The 25060-nt window shown below is 38.8% G+C and overlaps 2 pseudogenes; one reads left to right on the top strand and one right to left on the bottom strand.

The window, feature by feature from the left end:
• The first annotated feature begins 7349 nt into the window (after positions 1-7349).
• LOC122144193 lies at positions 7350-9251 on the top strand (annotated as a pseudogene).
• A 9410-nt stretch (positions 9252-18661) lies between these two features.
• LOC122144192 lies at positions 18662-21352 on the bottom strand (annotated as a pseudogene).
• Positions 21353-25060: the final 3708 nt, after the last annotated feature.

Here is a 25060-nt window from a genome sequence, read left to right as displayed (position 1 = left end):
CCCCTTACAAACACTTAATCACATCCAACACGGATACAACTCCACCAGCCCGCCTCACCCACACTCCACAACACGCGTATAAACATGCAACCAAACGCCAGCACATGGTCCGCACGCCAACGCTACCCTCAGATCCCCCCAATCCTTATTACTAGTAAACCAATCAAACGTTGCAAAAACTGGGCAACATAGTCAAAAGTAGAATCGCATGTTTTAAGCTCCAGTCATAAGCATGAGCACAAGTCACCCTAGAATGAATCAGTATGGTCCCAGCAGTATAAAACCATAAGGAAGTGTCACCTATGTTCCACCTCCGGGCAGCCCACTAACAGAACCACGTTCGGCTCAGTTTAACGCACTGCGTGCATACGCGTCTGACTTTTGTCACTTTCACGGTAGAGTGAGCATGTAGAAACTCTCTTTGGAATCGATGGTAAAAATGGAGCAGGTGTCGTACCGCTGGGGGCCGGCCTCTGTGGTTGGCCGAAGACGCTTAAAAACCCCGCATGTTGTTTGATCCGGCAGAACAGGAGGGGGCCTGGAGTGCCCATCATTGGTTCAACCATTACGAAACCAACCAAGCATCTCTGCTAAGATAATAGTCATAATAATAACCTGTAATCACACACATATTATGGCTGATTGTACAGTATAACTATATTAACGTGCAGTGTACATCCAAAGCTTTTTTGCGATTTTGTCCGACAGAAAAAAAAAATAGTTGCTAACGTTTTTAACTGCGATGTATCCGAGGCAAGAAAGTCAGGAAGCCCAGGGAGGTGGAATCCTACATGTTTTTTTTCGTTCTGGATCTCACAAAAGACTATTTTTAGACACCTCTCTCTCCGTTCGCCTCTCCCCATTCCGCTCTGACGCTGAGGCATTGTGCATTTTACTGAGGTCGAAGATGTTCAGTTAGTTGGATAGATTACGCAATTGAGTCTGGTAAGAGCACGGCTGCGACGATTATTCATGCGCGCGAGAGAGCGCATGGTGAACAATTTTCAAGTTGATAGCATCTTTGTAAATCATTTGTGTCTTGCTAACTGTTATCATTTGTGAAAATGCTTTTCGATCATTTGAAATCTTTATTGTATCTGAGTTTGTTCGATATGTTTTGTGAAGATGTTTAGAACTCGAGTTTGAAAGCATTGCGTTTCTCTTTTTCTGTATTTATCAGTGAGATGACATCACTCATGCAGAAATATGACGTCACTCAATTGCTGTGATATTACATCACGTCGCGCCGTGATAAGGACATGCAGCTTTGCTGAGAATTTACGATGTTGTATATTTGCTATAAAACCACGAATGTGGTGATTTGTACTGAACACAGGGCCTTCTCTGATGAGGTCGTTCTAAAATATCGTGTTTACTATGGAGCTGCACAGAGTTTGCACAGGGGGATGCGCTCGTGTAATCATGGTGTCATATCCTGCCAGATGGTTAGATTCCTCCACCTGCCATGATTTTGCGATACCACAAGTTTTCCTTGGTAACCAGCAGAAGAAAGTTTGTCTGTTAACGTGCTTGTATGAAAAGTGCAACAGCTTTCTAAAAAGAACTTGCAGTATTTACAACCATTTGAGTTCATCTGGACTTTGAAGAGGAACACGATGGCAAATGAATGCGTGGAGTCGGAGAGCAGAAGTGTCTCTGCTGGATGAGGGTGACCTGTGTGCTCAGGTCTGTCAGTACACAACAAACGCTTGCAGAAGTCTGTTCTTTTATACTCTGTACATTTCTGCCTCAAATTTGCAGTAAATATTGAGTTTGGCTAAAACCCCTGCTTCTTGTGTATCAAGATTGATTTGGAGTCTGCAGACTGAAGTTTTTGACATGATCTCATGAGAAACGCGTACTGCTTTAAGCTATTTACAGCGCATTCAAGGTACATTGTGTCAGTTTGTGTGTTTCCTGGGCAGCTGAACCTGAGAAATCTTAGAGCTACAGGACAAAGTTGAAATAGGTCTATAACAAATATTTGTATGGGGACATTTCACACAAAATTAAAAAATCTATTAGCCAATCTTCATTCCCTTGGGCTTCTTTTTTTTTCCATTCAACTATGTGCTATTCCAAGGCAATGCAAAATGATTCTCTTAGTATTTTTGTCTTGTTTTTCAGTGATAATATCTAAACATTCTTAAATCAAGATATTAATATATATCAAAATGATATAAAAGCATTGTTTTCTGACTTTTCAGTCGTTTTTAAACAACTTAAAATATGCTTAAAACAACAAATATCCAGGGGGATAAGAAAAATTAGAACTTGTCTAAGTATATCTAAGTATGTTTGCTTCTCAAGTATGTGTATCATGATTTAAGAATGGTGTTGTAGATATTTACAGTGGGTACGGAAAGTATTCAGACCCCCCTTAAATTTTTCACTCTTTGTTATATTGCAGCCATTTGCTAAAGTCAGTTTATTTAATTTTTTTTTCCTGATTAATGTTACACACACGCACCCCATATTGACAGAAAAACCAGAATGGTTGACATTTTTTGCAGATTTATTAAAAAAGAAAAACTAAAATATCACATGGTCCCTAAGTATTCAGACTTTTTGCTGTGACTTACTCATAGAGTTTAACCAGGTACTGTCCATTTCTTCTGATCATCCTTGAGATGTTTCACACCCTTCATTTGAGTCCCAGCTGTGTTTGATTATACGATTGGACTTGATTAGGAAAGCCACACACACTGTCTATATAAGACCTTACAGCTCACAGTGCATGTCGAGAGCAAAGAAAATCATAAAGTCCAAGGAACTGCCTGAAGAGGCTCAGAGACAGAATTGTGGCAAGGCACAGATCTAGCCAAGGTTACAAAAAAATTCTGCTGCACTTAAGGTTCCTAAGAGGTACAGTGGCCTCCATAATCCTTAAATGGAAGTCGTTTGGGACGACCAGACCACCCTTTTCCTAGAGCTGGCCGTTCAGGCCAAACTGAGCTTCGTCGGGAGAAGAGCCTTGGTGAGAGATGTAAGAATAACCCCAGATCACTGTGGCTGAGCTCCGGAGATGCAGTCGGAGATAGGGAGAAAGTTGTAGAAAGTCCACCATCACTGGTCAGCCCTCCACCAGTCTGAGCTTAATGGCAGAGTGGCCCGACGAAAGCCTCTCCCTCAGTGCAAGACACATGAAAGCCCCATCATGGAGTTTGCTAAAAACACAGAAATAAGATTCTCTGGTCCTAGATGAGACAAGATATAACTTTTTGGCCTGCATTCTAAGCGGTATGTGTGGAGAAAACCAGAGCCCTGCTCATCCACCTGGCCAATACAGTCCCAACAGTGAAGCATGGTGGTGGTAAGCATCATACTGTGGGGTGTTTTTCAGCTGCATGGACCGGACGACTGGTTGTTCATCGATGGAAAGATGAATGCGGCCAAGTACAGAGATATCCCTGGACGAAAACCTTCTCCGCCGGTGCTCAGGACCATCAGACTGGCCGAAGGTTCACCTTCCAACAAGAACAATGACCCTAAGCACCACAGCTAAAATAACGAAGGAGTGGCTTCCACCAACAACACACTTGTGACTGTTCTTGAATGACTTAAACCCATTGAGCATCTCTGGAGAGACCTGAAAATGGTTGTCCACCAATCGTTTACCATCCAACTGACAGAACTGGAGAGGATCTGCAAGGAGGAATGACAGAGGAATCCCCAAATCCAGGTGTGAAAAACTTGTTGCATCTTTTCCCAAAAAGACTCATGGCCTGTATTAATCAAAAGGGTGCTTCTCTACTAAATACTGAGCAAAGGGTCTGAATACTTTATGTACCATGTGATATTTCACATTTTTTCTTTTTTAATAATCTGCAAAAATGTCAACAATTCTGTGGTTTTTCTGGTCAATATGGGGTGCTGTGTGTACATTAATGATGGAAAAAAATGAACTTAAATGATTTTAGCAAATGGCTGCAATATAACAAAGAGTGAAGAGTAAAAAAGAGTAACAAAGGGGGTCTGAATACTTTCCGTACCAACTGTATATTGTAAAAGAAGACAAAAATAACTTATTTATGGAGCACACAAAATTATTTAGATTTATTTCAAAACCACACATTAGCACTAATTGTGTTCATCACTGTAATAGTATTGTGTACGTGTTGTAAAAGAGAGTGAGATTGTGTGTGTTACAGAAAGAGAGTGAATTGTCTGGGTTCCTATTTCTGACACAACTGTAGTATTGTATGAATGTCCCAATCTGACTCTAAAGGTCACAAGCCCACTCACCTCTGCTTCAAAATCTTGTGTGTGTGTGTATATATACGTATGTGTGCATGCACTTGTACTACTATCATTTGTGAACCTGTTTGAGGTTTAGCTATTGGAGTGAGGGACCAAGAGGGTAATGTGAGGGATTTGGGCCAGTTCTTACTTTCTGGCACCCCTTTAAGGGGCCTGTTAAGGGTTAAGACTTTGGTTTTATGGTCAAGGTTATAATTAAGTTAATGCTAGGGTTAGGTTAAATTTAGGGTTAGGGTTAGGCACTTAATTGTTATAGTTAAGGTTAAGGCAAAGGGCTAAAGATAGCATTGTGTCAATGAATGTCTTCACAAAGATAGCTGTACATGAATAAATGTGTGTGTGTGTGTGTGTGTGTGCCAACTTAATCATGGTTTGGGGAAGAGTTTGTACCCAGAAGTGAGCTACAGTGAATCTGACAAAATCTCATTTGTAAAAATGTTATTAAAATAAAAACTTTTTCATTCTAAAAAATGCAGAATGTTTTGTTAGACTTGTATTTATTTACAATATTTATGAATACTACAAGTCTAACAGTTGTAGTATTTATAACCATGCTGTATGCCGAAACACTATTTGAAGTCATGGAATGTCCCCATTTATATAGCTAAGTAAAGTTTATGTATAGGAATGTTTATGTAGAAAAACTCAACCCAGATGTAAGTGCTACTAGTGTTTGTGCACAAACATTTTGGCCAGGCTGCTCATCTTTTTAATGCATGTGAACATTTAGGGTTCATTGCACTGAAACACACACAAACACTCTTACTCTTTATTTATCATGGCAGTGAAAGAGGGGCGCTGCATCTTTAAGATCTGCCCCTGTGTGTGTGAGTTTGTGAGAGAGCGCAGAGGGGTTTGTTTATTGTTCCAGGGACAAAAAGCGTGAGTGAGAATCATAAAAGCATCGAGGGATTATTAAACTACACGCCACATCAGAGAGACAGAGCGCGATACGCACACACATACTCACATGGGTAAGTCTACCTGAACTCACCTAAACCCATTTTAACCACTGCTATGATGTTCAATATTTTAGAATTATGCTCAAATTTATGGGCAGAATTTTAATTGATAGGTGTGTCTTTGATTTGCATGTGATATAAGTTGTTTAGACAAATGTATACAAGCATTTTAATGATTCTTTTTTTGTATGATGATGTGTGTAAGATGCCATCTGGTTGGTCAGAAGCTTAGAGGCATCACTTCTGCATTGTGTGATGGAGATGCATTTAATGGATCCTTATTAATTAAAAGGTTGTTTTGATTGATTAACCAGCTGGCTCCGGTTTTGATTGGCTAAGACAGTTGCGTACGCGACGCCTCAGAGGTGTGGATGAGAAGACCAGTAACCTCCGGAGACTCCAGGAGGTCACAGCAGGTCTTTTACGTCAAATATTCTCTTCTCTGAAGGGGACTCTTGTACGCCCCAGTGCCAGTTTGAAATGGGGAAATATTTAATGTAGTTGCACCCAAGGATTCCCTATGTATGTATGCATTGAATTGTTTTGTAGGTTTCTCCTTTTTTGGATAACAACTTAATAGCCCTTTAATTTTAAGTGTCTTTAGAGAATGGATGGATGGATGGACCCAAAGCATTTCCACATTCTCTCAACAGAAGGCGTGATGAAAGTGTGTGTTTTATATAGTAATCAGATTATTGTGAGTTACAGGCTTGTTGAGAAGAAAACAGTTTGTAAAGAGTGTAAAAGACTGGTTGACCTGCCATGATCCCAGTTGTAACCCCGGTGGTGTCAGTGTGTGTCTGTCTGTGCTGCTATGAGTGGAAACGCAATGACGTACTTCACTCCTGAGTCCTGGTGAGTGTGTGTGTATTTTGTTTGTTCACAATGATAGTTTTTTGTTGTTAAAACAAAAAGCCATTATGGCACTATAACAAGTGCTTCTTTTTCTGACCACAAAACCTCAAACACACATGAAAACGCCCCCCCTCCCAAACCAATCTGACCCTAGACACCAGGCTACTCAGGAGAGAGAGAGAGTGAGGGAGGGAAAGAAGGAGAGAAAGAAACGAGGGAGGGAGAGGAGTAGCTTAAGCAATGCATTTTTTATTCCTTGAGGTGGACAGTGGAGTATATCCGAAGAAAGCAAGAGAAATTACCTCCTTCAAATTTAGACATCACTGCAACAGAGGACAGAAATCTCTCTGGAGTGAGTGGACAAGCGTCTGCACGGCTCTCTCCTGGCGTGGGTTCGACTCAGCAGTGTCGATGTTTCCAGTGAAACAGCCGTGGGTTGTGTAAAGCGCTAGGTGACCTGAGATGCATCATCTTCCCTCACAGACTGGAGACCACAGAACTCCATAGCTGAGCATCATTTGTTTGGCTTCTTTTTGGTTAAGTTGCTTAAAAAGCAACTGTTTTTAGCCTTTCATTGATGCAGTTGTTTTACCTGTCATCTCATCTGCTTTCCTCGTATTTACTTTTTTACTTTCAGGTTTTTTTGTAATTTGGGTTGCTTTTGCGGTTTGGGATTTTGAACAGGGCTTTGTGATTGCCTGTGTTCACTTTGTCTGCATTTAGCTTGTTCATTTGTGATTCCCTCTATACACTGTATGACTATTCACAAGCAAGTGTGTGTGTGTGTGTTTGTGCATCAGATACATTTACTCACAGAGCACATTGAGTATGTGCATGTATGTGTTTTGTGTGTATCCTTGACTAACTGTAGCAACTAACTCTTAGAGGTGCTTGCATACTCATTTCGAGGTCATCGTGTGATTTTGTAGTTTGAGTATGAGAGCATTTGTGTATTGGTAGTACAGTCTGTGTGTGTGTGTGTGTGCATAAATGTGTGTGTGTATTGTGTGTGGGCTGCATGTGCAGTTGGTGTGTTGATATATTACTCACCTACAGGTTGCTATGACTGCTGCATCCGCTGCCTGGGCGCCGTGCCCTACACCAGCCTACTGGCCACCCTGCTCTGCTACACCGGTGTGGCGCTCTTCTGCGGGGGAGGACATGAGGCACTCACTCCACACGTACACTCATAGAGCCTCTACTTTGGCCAGGGACGTCCAGGATTCATTGTGCTGGCAGACTTGTGAGTTATTGCCTTTTTTTTGGTGGCTTATGTATAGTACTGTACATAATGTGGAGAACAGAATTGCTTTTTTTCATTAATCAGTGTTTCTTAAGTAGGCTATAGTTTGTTCTAATTTGTCTTATGAATTGTTTGCATGTGTTATTTATTCTATATTTTTGTGGTTTCAGTATAAAAATTTCCAGTATGTGATCTACGGTTCTGGCCTCCTTCTTTTTCCTCTATGGATTGTTGCTTTTGGCTGAAGGTTTTTACACCACCAGTGCAGTAAAGCAGACATTTGGAGAATTCAGGGAGCACTAAGTTTGGGCGCTGCCTCAGCCTGACTGTGAGTGTGTGGGGGGGTACTTTCCATAGACTTCTATTACTTTTATATTGACCAAACAATATGTTCTATCCCCTAACCCTAAGCCTACCCCTTAAAGAAAACCTGTTTGCATTGTTACACTTTCAGATAAACATCATTTACTATTTTTAATAATTTTCTTCCCATCATGGGGACCGCAGGCCAGTCCCCACAATGTCAAAAATTTCAGGTTTTACTATCCTTGTGGGGACATTTGGTCCTTTCACATCTTTTTTGATAATGAAATATTAGGATATGGAAAACTTACAAATTTCAAAAATGTGATTTCTTGGCCTGAAAAAAAAAAAAAAGTCAACAGTTAAATACTTTTTAAAATAATTTGTATTTAAATGTTATTATAAGCTAATTATTATAAGCCCATATTATAATATTAATTTTATAATATAACATTAATTGATAATAATTATTAAAATTATTAAAACCTCATGTCATCCAAGTCATGGAGAACTATGGGAAATTCAATAGACAGTATGCTTTTTCAGTTAAGCTCAGTTCTAAAGTATTTATGCAGTATGAAATTACTCTCTGTAAATGTGATCTCTATAAAATGATTTTGAAACGACTTATTCCATCATCATAAATGACTGGAAAAGTTCAGAAAGTATGGGAATTCTGATATATACTCCAGCTAGATCATCCGAAAGCAACTTTCTTGGTTGTGCCCTGATAACCTGTGAGCAGTTGGTTTAGTCAGCTATTTTATAAAGTCAGTTTTATTTTTTTTATTTTGTATCTCCTTCCATATCTAATATATGCATGTGAACATTTATGACCATATATGTATATTTCTTGTGTAAAGCAGTAAACAGTTGTTGATATAATCAAGTTTTACTTACTGTACTTTCTTATATAGTTTGCAGTGTCCATGCCTGTTATGTTGCCATTGATCTAATTAGCTGTTTCTCTTGTTCCAGTTCATAATCCTGACGTACGTGCTCGCCGTGATCTGGCTGGTTGTCTTTGGCTTCACAGCCATTCCTTTGCTCTTCTTCATTAATATGAAAGCTCCTGTCACAAAGTCAACATTCTGTCGGAAACCACCATGTTCAACCAGCAAGCAATGGGTCTGCATGGATGCAAGGATGTATGGTAGGTCTGCACCTTTCATCTGTACATATGCTTGTGTGTGCTCACAATCATGATGTCTGTGTTGTTCTTTATAGGGTTTCTTCCCTGGAATGCTGTGCCGGGGATTGTTTGTGGAAACACACTGGCAAGCATCTGCAAAACACCAGAGGTTAGATGTTAATTATCCTAGACACACGCACATGCTCAGAGTTTCAAGAGATCATGTCTCTTATGTCCCTTTTTATGTTTCCCAGTTCTATGTGACCTATGACCTTTACATCTGTGCATTCGCTGGAGCCGGAATCACCCCTTCTTGCCCTGGTTAGTGATCTAATGTTTTACATCTGTGAAGTCATTTATAGTAACTGTAGAAGATTTTGTGTAAGGTTATAGTGGCCTTCTTCCAGAGGCTTATTGCTTTGTATTTTGGAAAGCAGCAAGTTCACCTCAGCAATCTTTATTATTTGAACGGTTTTAATGATTTTAAAAATTACAGTTGACAGTGGTGGTGATGCATCTTGACAATCACTTAGAATGGAATAATGTACATTTATTGATTATTATATTTACACATTAATTTATATTTTCTGCGCCTATTGACAAACTTCCCACTGCCACTGAATTCAAATCCCTGGGATTTTATTTGCACTTAATTCTTTGACGTCAGAGTGCAGAGCATGAAATTAATGACGGAAGTACAGCAGGGGAATGTTTAGTTTAACAGTCAGTAACTGACCTCTCTGCTACTGACAGATCCCCAGCGTCTCTACTCCCTTTTCCTGTATATTTGGCAGCAGTCATTTCTCAGGCTTGATCTAAAGACAACCACTATGAGCAACCAGAGCTTTCTCTGTCATGCGAGGAGCACAGTGAGACTGATACAAGCATTTAATACCCAAAATTATTTGGACACATAAGCTACACTTAATAGTCTTAGTTACATTTGCATTAGATATGTGCCCATCTGAAAACAAATGCTGCTAGAGATTTACACTGACTGAATTTCATTCTTTTAGTCTTAATTCTGAAAAGTATACTATATGTAACAGTATAATCACATTTCTTTTTTTTTTAAATGTGCTTGTGCTAACTTAATGATATAAGAGTTTCGATAGCTATGCATATTGCTATGAAATAACAAATTACACAACCTTTTTTTTTAGTTATGCAAATACTATGCATTACTATACAAGGAACTAAAGCCCCGGTTGCTCCAGGGGTATTGTTCCTCTACAATATAAGGGCTGTACGCTGCTTTGGACAAGACTGTAAATAAATAATTAATGTGCTATTGCTGGAATTGCATTTCTTGCCTAATGTTTATAGTAAAGTCTCAACAGGATATAAACACTCATACCACAAGAGCTCATCCTTTTGCAGAGGAAAACAGCAGACGTGTTGTTTCTTCCTCCTTTTTTCCTAGTTTCGTTTACGTGGTTGCCACCACCTACAACTACGCCATTCTAAGGTTTCTCGGAAGGAAGGGGAATACGTTACTAGGCTTGCTTTCCTGTCATCTGTGGCAGCAGTTTCAGTGGTGTCATCACTGTGGCCGGTGAGGAAAACGCAAAAAGATCTCCATGAAGCCCCTGCAGAGTTCTATCATACAGAGCACAAAACCACTGGTTTTCATGAGACAAATTAGTATAAACTACACTTAGGTAGATTTACCAATGAAAATACAACAATTCATTGAAGCACTACACATAAAACTACTGTACAGTGGATCTCTGGAGGAGTGGAATCTAACTTCTGTATTTCTTCATTTGTCTCCTCTCTCTCTGTCTTTGCTGCACACATTATTATATACTCTCATGGCCATTTATTCATTTTAATGATTGTATTCAATGTGCTTCATGGTGTTATTAATGCCTTGCGGTTTGCCAGGATTTAGCCTCTCTCATCTCTCTCTCACACATTCCATCTTTTTAAGAGAGTTTGAGTGTGTTGTTTTCTCCTCAGTCAGATCAGATGTGGGTGTTTTATTGTGTGACACACATGGAGAAACAGCACTGTAGTGAACAGCTTTCTTTGTGTCAGTTTGAATTCAGTATTTACAGACATTCTTCTGTGTGATTTTATGTTTGTGGGTGTATTTGTTGTATATTTTGACTAACTGCGGCAATATGCTGAACCTGATCAATGATGGTGCTCTATCAAAGGAACTGATGTTTTTTTTTTTTTTTCACTTACTGGCTTCAGAAAACTAAAAATTATTTCTACAGTAAGACTGATAGATTGATAACTGTAAAGATTAATAAAACATGCAGAATTCAGACTAAAGTTGAATTTACATAAACTGTGTGTTGAATAAACTTTAATGAAAACGGAGGATCAGTGTTGTCAATTGTCTCAAAGATACAGGCATTTAAAAACGGATAAGTTTAAAGGAGAAGTTCACTTCCTGAATGAAAATTTCCTCGCAATGATAATTTACTCACCCAAGATATTCATGTCTTTCTTTCTTGAGTGATAGAATTGAAGTTTTTTTTTTTGAGGAAAAAGTTCCAGGAATTTTCTCCATATAAAGGAATAAGGGTCTTATCTTCTGAAACGATCGTTTTCTTTTTACATACTTTTTAACCACAAATGCTTGTGTTTTGCACTAGCTCTGTTATGTGCATCCATGACCATGCATTGTGGAAAAGTCACGAACAGTTAGTTCTTTGTCTGTCTTTTCGGTTAAAAGGGTGAAAAACTCCACCTCATTTTCTCCTCAAACTTCAAAATCATACAACATCGTTTTTGAACCTTTTTTTATAAAGTTTGTAAAGACTTTCTTTGCACGTTCGCTTTGTAAACACTGCGTCACTACTTCCGCCTACATCACACATGCGTGATTATGTAATGCGTGAGGTCGAGCTAGTGCAAGATGAGCATTTGTGGTTAAAAGTATGTAAATTTTTTTATTTTTCTTGACTGATCAGTTTTACTAGATAATACTTTTCTTCAGATGGATTCAACTGTTATTTGGACCTTCAACACGTTGATCCCCATTTGTAGTCCACTAGCCTTTATGGAGAAAAAATCCTTGGAATTTTTTCACTTAAAAAAAAAAAAATCTTAATTTTATTTTCGACTGAAGAAAGAAAGAAGTGAACATCTTGGATGACATAGGGATAAGTAAATTATCAGGAAATTTTCATTCTGAAGTCGAACTTCTCCTTTAAGCTTTATTTTACATTTTGAAACAGTGACTTGTTAGAAGAAAACAAGGAATATATTGATCAGAAAGAGAAATAATTAAAACCTATTAAACCTCATGGGGAATTTTGTTAGTATATAGGAAGACATGCACACACAGCATGACCATTTACTGAAAAATGTTGTTGAATTTATGTGCAATAAACCTACGACAGCAGATCCTCTACTGATAAAGACTGAATTTTTTTTTTTTTTTTTTTTTTTTTTTTTTAATTAGTGCTTAATTACAGGAAACTTGCTGGTAGAACCTGAGATGTGGCTTGGGTGTTATGGTGATGAGTTGTAGTGGAGTAGGTTGCAGTAGGATGAGTCATCAGAGCTGGAAGATTCGATCAAAGCATTTCTCTCGCAGAGGATTTTCCCAGCATAGTGGCTACCATAGATGAAGAGAGATCGCCCAGAGGACTGCTGCAACCATTACACTAAAACACACACAGAGAGACACAGCTTTACTCACCATGCTGCGGCACATCTTATTCTCAAAGAAAATAAAGAAAAAGTTCCAAGGCCAAATAAAACATAAAGGCATTGGCAGATGTGATCGAAAAGTTAATTTTGGGCCTTGCTTCCAAGCATAGGCATTTTCACATTTTTCCACCTGCTATTAACATGCGTCGCTTGAGATTTTCTTTTAGACCATTGAAAAAGTCAAATACACAAGTAAAATGTTTAGGTTACAACAGACCATCTCTGAAAAAAAAAAAAAAACTGCTGTGACTGATTTGATTTGATTATTATTTTCAAAGCATATTAGCATGTGTACATTCATTCCAAAAAAAAAAAAAAAAGATTAATTTTTTTATTCTAACAGGGTAGCTTTTTGAAAAGGAGCTCTCTGAACAAAAACCAAAACTATTGAAAAAACAAATTTTGCTGAAAAACAACAGCATTTGTCTAGTACTGCTTGCTATTCTAATGATTTTTGAGTATGATGAATATTTTGAAGAATGATGGTAAGCAGACATTTGATGATAGCCATTGACTTCCATACTATTTTTTCCATACTGTGGAAACAGTGGGCTGCCATCAACTGTTTGGTTGCCAACATTCTTCAAAATATCTTCTTTTGTGCTCAGCAGAAGAAAACTCATGCAGGTTTGGAAGCACTTGAGGGCGAGTAAACGAAATATCCCTTTGAGCTGCAAGCACAAGAAAACAAAATTAATAATAACAAATGTCTTGGCCTTCTGTAGGTTTCAATGTTCCCATCACAAAATGTTTTTTGACCTTGTTAACACCTGTATTGAGCACTGACCACCTGTGATCAGATCACCAAAAAACCTCTATACCATGTGGAAATATAAGACAAGACTCTGACTTCTGAGCCTGAGTACAGAGGAAGAAAAGAAACGATTTAAAAAAGTAAACCTTTAAACAATCCGGATGGCAGCAAATGGAAGGAATGTTGATGGAGATTTTCACATTTCCATCTATATGGGCAGCTTGCAGAAGGAACACATGGTTTTACCTCTGACACTGCAAAGAGAGACATACACAGATACACACATGACTTATTAAGAACGGAACTGTGTTAAATATTATATCTGTAAACTTTATTGTAAAAATAAATGAAGGTATTTAGACAGGTCACACTTAATTTTACAGTGTTGATGTTTCTGTGTGTTTGCATAACTGAATTTAGCTAATAAACTATATACTTACTGTGTTAATATTTTGTGGGTCCTTTAATTACACATTTTAATGTTCAAAATATCATAACACCTACTCAAAGAAGTCCACAGACATCATATCTAAATAAATGTGTCTTATAAGTGACTTACTTCAATTGAGCTTGACTGTTCAGTCTGTGGTTCTCTTCCAGGGCTGCCACACGGGGTTCTTCGGTTGGTTCTGTAGTTGATCTAGTTGATGACTCTGTAGTTGGAGTTTCCAGAGAGCAGATACTAGTGAAAGTTCCCCATGTTCACTTGTAGGCTGGTTTTCTACCTGTCTGGGTTCGAGGAGAGCCTCTACTACAGGTGCATGTGCTTATTGAGACTTGTTCAACTGTATCATCCTCTTTATTCTCTGTAGTCAGTGAAGGCTTTGCTGGGGTTCTCATGTAGGGTTTTGGACTGTTTTCTCCTGCAGCACTCCACTGGATTGTGTTTGATTTGTTGAAGCTCCATCTACAGGTGTCTCTTCCTTGTTCCCTCTACAGTCTCTGGTGTGTCTCTCTGCAGGTTTCTCCACTATGTTCTTTACAGGAACATCTGTAGGTGTCTTCAATGGTTCCTCTACAGGTTTAATTATATTCTCCACTACGCACATTTTTAGGAGTGTCTGCATGTGTCTTCAATGGTTTCTTTAAAACAGGTTTCTCCACTACGTCCTGTTTTAGGAGTGTCTGCAGTGTCTTCAATGGTTTCCTCTATAGGTTTCTCCACTACAGCCAATTTAGGAGCGTCTGCATGCATCTTCATTGGTTCCTCTACAGGTTTATTTGTAGGTTTCTCCATTATGTCCTTTACAGAAACATCTGCATGTGTCTTCAATGGTTCGTCTTCAGGTATAGCGATTGGTTTTTCCACTATGTCCTTTACAGAAGCATCTGCTGGTGGTCTTCAGTGGTTGCTCTGTGGCTTGGCTATGGGAGGATGTCTCCACTTCATCCTCTACATGTGGTCTCATGGAGTCCTCAAGGACAGGATGTACACTGGAACACATTCAGAATAATTATGAAGCATCTGATTGTCCTTAATGAAATGTAATTGAATGCAGTATATTGAATGTAGAAACAATGAATACAGGAATCACACACAAAGAAAATAAGAAAAGCTCTCACTCAAACTTCCTTAAGGCTGACACGACATAAGAGCTTTGAGGGGGTGTGGACGAGTCCAGGCTGGAGGAGGTGGTGGTACTCTCTGCACATGGCATGACGGAGGAAGAGACCGAACTGCTTTCAGGTGATGAAACATTTTTAGGTTTTCCTTGCTTTATTGGTTTACTGTTAGAGAGTAAAAAGTGAAATAAATTGAAGAGTTCAAGCAAACATGAGAAAGACCTTGGCGGTTGATACTAGATACCGCTCACAGCCAGCAGATGACAGTGAAAACCTTCATTTACCTTGCTTTTACATCTGACAGTGTGTAGTCCTCACATTTTGTAGATCTGTTGATCCAGCTTCCATCTTGTTTCAGATGGGTTCGACCTTTGTCGCCTGGAATACGGCCCTAGTCCCTGGGTAACATCTCTACAATCATAGAAAACCATTAGAGTGTGTGTGTGTGTGTGTGTGTTATTTTGTTGTGTGTGTGTGTGTGTGTGTGTGTGTGTGTGTGTGTGTGTGTGTGTGTGTGGGTGTGTGTGTGTGTGTGTGTGTCTGTCTGTGTGTACCAGTGGACATGGCAAGATCCTCTCTCTTCAGTCAGGCCTATAATTAGAAATAACATGAAAACTGAACGTTGCAGATATACTTATATAGCACAGCTTCAGTTTTTCTATCTCTCTTTCTGTTATTATTTATTACCATAAGTACAGTATATTTTTGATATGCTCATTTTATTAGTGCCAGTTGTTCATTATTATTACAGATTTGATATAATCTTTAGAACAGGTTTTGAGATTGACGCAATCAGGCTCCTGTACTGCCCAAAGATGATGAATGCACATACTGCAGAAAAATGCAGCACAGCCACATTTTTTTTTCTCTGCATGTGTGTGTTATCTAGCATGCCATCTAGAACAGAAACTCTGATGCTGATACACAATACAATGTGCTGTGAATATTTTTTTCGGCATTCTCTTTATGCACTGTTTGGAATTGCACTTGACATGGTAATTGCATTGTGTTGGGGATGCATTAGTCCTTTAGCACTTAAGTGGTGAAGACATAAATATCTAAAAATAAATGAGATGGAAGACATTCAGGACAATGGCAAAGAGGAAGAACAGGTCATAAAACACAGCAACACAGACACAAGAGTGATGAGAAAACTGTCTGTAAGATCTTGCGTGTTTGTGGAATGCTTAGGTTTTCTCATGCACATGCTTTATAGAGCTAATTATATGATATCACAGTGATATGCAGCTGTATATTCCAATATTTCCCTCATTGGTGTCCTGGCTTTTAGTGCCAGCAATCTGAAAGGATCTGTTCTGTTTAAAGGTCCTTGACTAATGTTTCTTGCATTCATTGTAAGAGTTTTGATTTCAGTCAAACTAAAACAATACTTTTTTCTTATTAAATGTCATAGAAATGCTTTTAGCCTGACTGAAATCATACCAGTCCAATTTTTGTGATATCACATGAATGCCTCTGACCTTGGCATTGTTTGCATGCTTCAAAATCCAGCGGTTTATGATAAATAACCAATTGTCTCATGTATATTTGGACGGACAGATGAAAACGTGTGTGCAAAAGATTTTTATATCGACTTTGTCCCTAAACCTAACCCAAATCTGTTGATAGTATTAGATGTAATAATTTGGCTGATTTATGAGCCTTTGAAATAGTACTAGTGCACTTCAAATGTCAGTTTCTGACTATATTATTGAAGATATTTTCATTTTTGTCTAAGCACACTCATAAAAGAGGGGGAAGTCGTGGCCTAATGGTTAGAGAGTCGGACTCCCAATCGAAGGGTTGTGAGTTCGAGTCTCGGGCCGGCAGGAATTGTGGGTGGGGGGGGAGTGCATGTACAGTTCTCTCTCCACCTTCAATACCACGACTTAGGTGCCCTTGAGCAAGGCACCGAACCCCCAACTGCTCCCCGGGCGCCGCAGCATAAAATGGCTGCCCACTGCTCCAGGTCTGTGTTCACAGTGTGTGTGTGTGTTCACTGCTCTGTGTGTGTGCACTTCGATGGGTAAATGCAGAGCACGCATTCTGAGTATGGGTCACCATACTTGGCTGAATGTCACGTCACTTTCACTTAAAAAGCCATGTCCTCCTCAAACATTCCAGGATCAAAAAGCACAACATCACACACGTATCGCTTAGTTTCTAACATAATGGCAGGATGTCCACCAACTTCCTCACTTCATGGAATAGTGAAATAATCTTCATTGCTTGTTTTGTTAAATTGTCATTGATCACAGTAAGAGAGAAGAACCCCCTGCTACGTAATCCAAACTCACTCAGTACAAAAAAACGTGAAGACCCAATGTTCAACCTAAAGAGTTAAAAAACAGATACCATTATGCAGTCATTTTCACAAGAGCATTTAAGCTTGAGGTTCTTACCTGCTTGTGGAAAACTGGGGCAGTTTAGTCTGTGAAAGTGATTTAAAACTTGCCAGACTGCAACCACTACATATGAACACACAAACACACACCTCTCATGCATACCTACCACCCCCCACCCCCAACAACAACAAAAGACACATACAACTAAACATAGCTCACCTTCACTGAACTTTGAATTTGTTTCCTTGATGTAAGCTAATAATGTTTGTGTGTATGCATGGTCTTTGTCTGCAGTCCAGCTTACAGTATGAGTGTTCAGGACACCGTGTTCTCTTTTCTGCTGTTGAAACAATGACAAAGTGAGACAAATGGGGTGCACCGAAGACCCTCTGATCTCTTAAAGTTTTTTACAGACTGTCATAGGTACAAAATTCATTGTGTTATGTGTATTGGCTTGGAACAGAATACCTGCAGCAATAAATGTATTAGATAGGTTTTCCTTTAATCAGTCAACAGAACACAACAAATTCTGGATGTACACACACACACACACACACACACGGTCCAGAAAGTATCTGTAGTTTGAGGCTCATATGGCCAAATTCCAGCTGGCTGATTCTGGATGTCATTCTTCAGATCTAAACATCTATAATTAGTAGCCTCATACTCAATTTCACAGTCAGATTCAAAAAGATTAATAATACACCTAAAAAATGAAGTTGCTGGGTTTGTCCAGATTTCACCCCAGTACTGGGTTGTATTTAACCCGGCAATTTTTTAGAGTAGTGTATAGAAAATATACTTTTGGCTCATTTTTGGAATAGTTATAAGGACAGCATATCCATAGATGGGATATTTTTCATGATGCTCTAGTGCAGTTGTTCTTAACACTGTCATGCAGGAGTTGTCTTTGAAGGCAGATTTTAAGTGCATTAATAGTAGGTGTGAGGATCACCAGCTCAATGCTAGGCTGCAGGGCACATGGTGATGGAGCTGTGAGGCTAGGAAAAAATTATTATGACCTGAACCTGAAACCTTTGCATCAAGAGACCATTGGCCATATGTATAACCCGCTCAGAGTAAAATTTTACTGTCTTATGTGTCAAAAATTTCTAAGTAATTTTACTCATTGCTAGACTTAAAGTGTGATTATAAAGGTTCCTAAGTGTTTAAGATTGGGACTCAAAGCTTCTAAATTATTAAAGATTTCTAAAGAGGTATCCTAACCTATTAGGAGTAAAAACATTATGGCAGCAAAGAGAGCAGAGACACACACACTTTCCCACAAAGATATGTATTGATTATATGATATGGAGTTGATAAAACGATACAAACCTGATCGTCAAGATAAATTTTATACATACGTGTCCAGATTCTTAACTATTATGCAACCACCACCCTGGCTTCTCTTTATCAACATTTTTCATCAGTCTAAAAATGTCCTTCCCCTGAATGCTTCATCAAAGTGGAAAAGGTCTAAAAATCTTGTTCTTGCCTTTATAAAGAAACTGAAATAAGTATTAACAGATGAGGGACACTGATGTCTGGTCATTTCTTCTGAGACTGGGAGGTTTAGGGAAGACCTTGCATCACTGGAGGCAAATGATAAGAATTAAATAGCAAGACAACAAACAGAATTCCTGAAATGCAAAAAGGAACATGAGAAAAAACATTAAAGGGAATGGTGTGCAGCACTGTGCCTCTCCAGGGAATGGTGGATCTTAGAAAATCAAAATGAGAAATATGTACTATACTGTACTTCTGAACTATTGCTAAACCCTCTCAAAGGGGGGACAGACACTTTAAGCAGGTTCTTCCAGATTCCCGGAAGAACTGAAGAACTATTAGATGACGCCTACATTGACTTGAAAGGTGTGTTAATCTGCATCTGTTCTAGTGTGGAGTGCGCTGCTTCAAGGATCTAGTCTTAATATCTGGTAATGCAGGGCTATAGATACAAGCAGGACTCAACAAAGCAAGAAGCAATTCAAATAACGGCTGGTCATGATGTTGTTGGTGTTTAACAGGAACAATCAAGAGGTTTGGAGCTCGGCAGAATGTTAATGCGAAAGGAAAATTAGGACAAGTGATGTCGTCCAGCTGATGGGCCAGCATATGCTGTGAAATAAGGTTGTTTTTTATAGTAACTATAGTAACTATATTTTATAGCTGTCTGCTAATGCAGACTGGGAATAAAGTAGCTAAACACTATGCTGTTTTTTTTTTGATGCACATAGGAACCGATTTAAGAATAAAATTCACCTGTGATTTTATTTTTAAAAGCACACCTCTTTCAGTCAGAAGTTCATAGTTTCAGATGAAAGTCTTAGCCTCATCATGTTGATTACAGACAGACAGACAGACAGAATATATATTGTCAGATAGATAGTAAAATCACAGAACAAAACGCTAAAGTTGTGTACTTGCAAACATCATTTATTGATGATGCCCCCATTATAACGTAGAATTATAATACAAAAAACAATTTACAATGATTTATAATTTTAACAGCTCTCATCGCTGCATTTTTGTGACTGTGTGTATATTACATTTAACAGATAGAGTTTTAAGTCTTTTCAGCCATATTAAAGGACATGATAAACATTATCTAACATTTGAGTGTTTATTTTTACAACTCTGATTTACCAGTAATCCCAAATATTAAGACTGTACAGCTGTAATCAGAAACCTTTATTTAATGTATTTTTTAATTTTTTTTATCTGTTTTTGTGCAGAAAAATCAGCAAATCCTCATCCTGAGTAAAGTCTGATCAAAGAATAATATGTGGGCTATATCTCTACACATTGTTTCATGTAGACCAATAAGGTGTTATGTTTATAGATGCTGGATGCTAATCACAATCATTGTGTAAGTTAGAAACAAGACACAGTGACACAAACCACAATTATAGCAACCAACAACAACATCTGAACTGATTGTCCCAAACAAGTGGCAGTGCCTGGAAAAGCACTTGACTGACACTGACACGGTGCTCTGCAGTTATAATAATAGTATGTAAAGGGGAGATTCACCCAGAAGTCCACTACGCTCGCTGCTCTGCTGACGCTCAAGAATCTCCATAGGCACGGTTTCTTTAAAGTCACTCAGTTTCCTGGAGAAGGAAGACAGTCTCGTGCTGATGGAATCTCTTTTCTGCATCAGCATATCCCCGTAAAACTGCCACAGCTTCTCTTGGAAGTGATTTCCCACAAAACAGTACAGGAAAGGGTTTATGGCAGAGTTGGGAAAAAGCCAAGGCAGAGGAAAGAACGGCAGGAGTTTTTTATGGATCGCTTGAAGCACCCAGCAATCCCAATCCCCACCCAGCTCCCCCAGAGCTCCGATGAAATGCCAGAACGTGGAACGGGAACCACAAAAGAAAAAAAGAAAACGCCAATACACCACATTGCGACCACCATATCTATGCAGTGCACGCAACAACACTGGACCAGTCGAGTGGAGTCTTGCTCCAAGTAGTCTGTGGTGGCCAGAAGGTGCACACGGCGATTCGGCTGTAGCAGGTTGCAATGACGACAAATGGCAAGAAGAATCAATCCCAGAGTGTTCTTTCCAAGAGTTACACCCTGGGGCCGGTTTGCCAATAGGAGCTGGGGGGGGAAATAAATGACAAAAGCCGTAATGTTGTTACTGGGAAAAGTGTGTATGGCACGGAACACAACAGTCGGCAATGTCGTCAAAAAAAAGCCAACGCCCCAACTGAATTCCAAATGATGCCGACTGACACATCTGGCCTATAAATGCTCCTGCGGCTCTGGGAGTGCAGTGGGTAGACGATGGCATGATATCGATCCACACTCATACAGGTGATGAAAATATACTAGCGTAGTACGGTTATTCGTGTTACCAGACCTCCACACAAGCTTACACATGACCTTCCCAAAAACCCAGTTGTAATCCAGCGAATAGTAAAACAGCCCAGAATGGCAAAGATCTCAGGAACAGCAAGTCCGACATTGCTAGATTCACAAATACGTGTTGGCTACCGTCCTTCGGCCTGAACTGTGATACAACACGCACACCACCAGCATGTTACCAAGAAAACCCTAGCAGGAAAATGAGGCTGTACAAAGTGGGGATCACTTTCTTCTGATACTGCGAGCTGAGGTGGATATGTAGTCACATGAGTTTGTCATGTTTGTGGTGCAACAAAGACACAGCGGGTGCAGTCAGGTTATAGGTAGATTCTGTTTCCATTGCGTTTTGATCATGCAGGATGATTCAGGAACGAGAGTTCTGAAGTTCTGAAATGAGAAAAAAAAAAAACAGAGAGCTTTATGCAGTCATAGGGCAAATTCTCATGTGAAGTAGGAATGAAGAAACATGTTATTGTAGCATTGGGATAAAATGCAAAATCATCTATCATGCTCCATTTATCTTAAACCTTCACTAAAACTTTTTTATCCCCTCAAGTAGGAAAATGCAAGATTGTGAAACTAAGAAAAAACGGCTATAAATCACAGGCTGAATCTCCCAGGTTTCCAGAATAAATAAGAAATGACTAAATAAGAGTGGGGAAAATGTCATGAGTGAGCTGAAAAGGTCTGCGTGACTATCCATAACATGTTCAAACCCTCCATGGAACTCGTCCCACGGTTGTGGACAGCCTTATTGTCTGTCTATTACGAGCCATAAAAACAGAACAAAATCCCACCGCGGTTGTAGCATCTTCTCCTCTACATCTTCTTAGGCTGAGAAAGAGAATCTGTGAGAGAGAAATGTGAGAAAGCAACTGTGTGTGTGTGTGTGTGACCATAGCTCTGGTGAGTTCGGGTCCAGCACAGATGTGGGTTTTTATAGCTCTCTGCAGGCTGCGCACAATACATCTGGTTACTGTTATCATAGGCGGGGGGGCACATGAACATATCGGATTGGGCTGGGTAATCAGTTGTGGTGTTTGGGGGATTCAGTGCTGCGCCACAAAAGTATACTGTATATGACACAAAGTAGCAGGCCAGGCATTCTTTTCATATTTTTCCAGGTAATGTATGCATAACTGGACAACACAGACACACAGGTCCTGAAACAAATATCACAATCAGACTAAGTAACATAAGGTCAAAACCTAGAAACTGACAACATATTTGGCAGTTTGAAGTTTTTAGATAAAGTTAATGGTAGTTATTAATTCTAAAATGTAATATAAAATATCTGGCATACCTTTTAGGTAACACGTAGGCTAAAGTTTAGGGACCATTTCTCCACTATTAACTAGCATATGCATAGTATGTTGGCTGTTTAATAGTACTTAAAAAGCACATATTAATGCATTGTGGCATGACCATATTTTAAAATCCCTTAATCCTACCAGAAGGGCCATAACTTATTAACAACTACATTACTAATTATTAATAATTAGCAAATTAGGAGTTTATTAAGGGAAAAAAATCATAGTTAAATGTTAGTTAATAGTGATAATTGGAAAAGTAAGACCAAATCTTTAAAATGTTGAATATATTACGAATCTGGCTTACTCTGCCTGTCATACAATGTGAAAAAATGCTTCTCATTGGTCATATTCAAGTCTAAACTGTCATTTATTAAGATTAACTGTGCGCCCTAAAAAATGATCACAGCTGGTTGAAAAGTATTTCCCAGTCATATTTCAAATGTTTGGGCACATTCTTAATCAAGAACGCTAACGCCTGTCAAGTTAACACACACTGTTTTCTGTTTAAGTCATTGGAAAATCTTGCAGTTATCTAATAGAATAAATGAGAAAGTAAGTATTTTCAGCATTTTTTTTTTTGCAATATAACCACTGGAAACTATCTAAACTATTTCCTTTATATTTGGTTCATATTAAATTTCCTATACCTTTTGAGAGACAGCAAAGTCCAAAACTAACCAGAGTTTTTCTGCACTTTAAAAAAAAAAAGACATTAACATTTAAATTCGCAATTCTATCTAATGTCAGCTGTCAGCTAATCTTCCAGAAGTGCATATACAAGTAAAATGAGATGCAGTCTGGCTTTCTAATTTCTAATACATTGCAGAAAAGAAAAGGAATAATATGCAAGGCAATGTTACAAGAACAATGCTTTAGACTGTACTGACATCATACGGTTTTCTTTTTGATTAGTTTTTTAGGCTTTTACTACTGGAATTATAAAAAAGATGATGATTATAATAGTTTGAACACTTAGTTAATGCATCTCCCTAAACATTTTATAGCTATGCTTCTAATTTTACACAGTGATCTTAACTTAATCTTAACTTAATAGTTAACTTCATCTTAGAAGTTTAAAAACCCCATCATGATTATGTTCAAAACTCAAGAAAAAATGACCACAACACTCTGCAGCTCAGCATACCTTTCAGTTTCCTGTGCAAAAAGTCTTCAGTCTCTACGAGGTGTCGCTTAACCCCTGGCACACGTTTCACGCTGAAAACCAAGCCAAAGAAAGCTTGCTTAACCCCCAGCAGACTTTTCCATTTTGGAAGTGGAGACAATTCTCTGCGTGTGTAAGTATATGAGGGAGTAAACAGCCAACCAGATGTAGGATTTGCTCAAATATTTTTACGTCCTCATATGTCCACTGGGAAAAGGAGGGTGGAGATGGAGGTTGTGAGAGAGAGAGAGAGAGAGAGAGAGAGCGAGAGGGGTGAAAGTGTTCATTTTAAATGCATCTGACTGGCAACTCTATGTGAACAGCAAAGCGAGAGAGAGAGAAACTTCATATCCAGGAGGAAGGATCCAGCATTACACACACATACCTAATGACCCTGAAAAATTAAAGACAGATGTACTACAGTAGTGTTTTTTGTGTAGTATGTATATGTGCTGCATGTAACATTTCATCATCTTTCTCAATGAACTATGCAAATGTTTGTGCATCTATCTTTTTTTTTACTAATGTAAATTTCCTGTATTCCTTCTAAATGAGTGTTCTGCCTCTGTATGAATGGTGTCTTCTATCAAGCATTTTATCCAGAGTGTGAAACCAGATAAGCTTCTTAAAACACAGGAAATTGAGAGACGTCAAGAGGCTCCCCATTCACTCCGCTCTGTAGTTACTGTGGCGACGATCCAGCGAGTGACCTCCTCAGAGGTCACGGGCAGATGTGTTCTAACAATTTCATAACAAGGCAGATAATGATGTCTCAAATGAGCGGGGTTAAGATAACCAAATTTGGCCAATTATGGATGACATTATCCAGAAGCGTGCGTCTGTGTGTTTACAAACCAGTGCATTCGATTTTCATCCAAACAACTGAAGGGACAGAACATACTGTTTTCTCTCCTACTGCTTTTGAGTTTCTCAGTGGCTGTCAAAAACCAATGCCTGTAAACAATTTCTTTAATAAATCTTTGAGCAACAGAAAACAATGTTTGCAACATTTTGGTGGGGTTTGCATGTTTAGAGCTATTGTGTCTCCTGAAACCTGCTGGCTCAAATTCAGCCCTCTGTTTTGAAGAAACACTAGAACTAGGCAGCGATTGTTGATTGGAAAAGCCCCTGGAATGCTGCTGCTGCCAGTAAACTCCAGTTGATTCGTTTTGCATGGACATACCGAGCTATAACTTAACATGATTGGAGGCTGAAGGGGGCACAATGTACAGCTGTGGCTACTTAAAATTACAGCTTTTAACAGTAAATGTATAAACTCATGTAACTTACATCACAGATGAACAGCAGCTGTTTTTACAGAGAAAATTTTAATTAACTTTGATTTAACTTTAAAGCTGTATAAACATGTTCAATGACCATTTAAACTCCCCTTGTAGCATTCATTACTGTTCGTAGCTTTAGTTTCATTTTATGAATATTGATCACCAAGAGGATGAATATTAAAGCCAGTTCAAAATGTGTGTCATTGTTTTTCTGGTGTATTAATGTGTGTTTTTTTTTTTATGTGACAGTGAGTGTGACATCCAGCGTACACTTACTCAAATCTATATCCATCCTCTGTCACTGAAACATTTCCCTCTTCTCAAACACTTATTTCTG

This window comes from Cyprinus carpio, unplaced genomic scaffold, assembly GCF_018340385.1.
Source record: "Cyprinus carpio isolate SPL01 unplaced genomic scaffold, ASM1834038v1 S000006615, whole genome shotgun sequence".
In the NCBI taxonomy this organism is placed as follows: Eukaryota; Metazoa; Chordata; class Actinopteri; order Cypriniformes; family Cyprinidae; genus Cyprinus; species Cyprinus carpio.
Note: the sequence above shows the minus strand (reverse complement) of the source record. Positions and strands in the feature narration are given on the sequence as shown.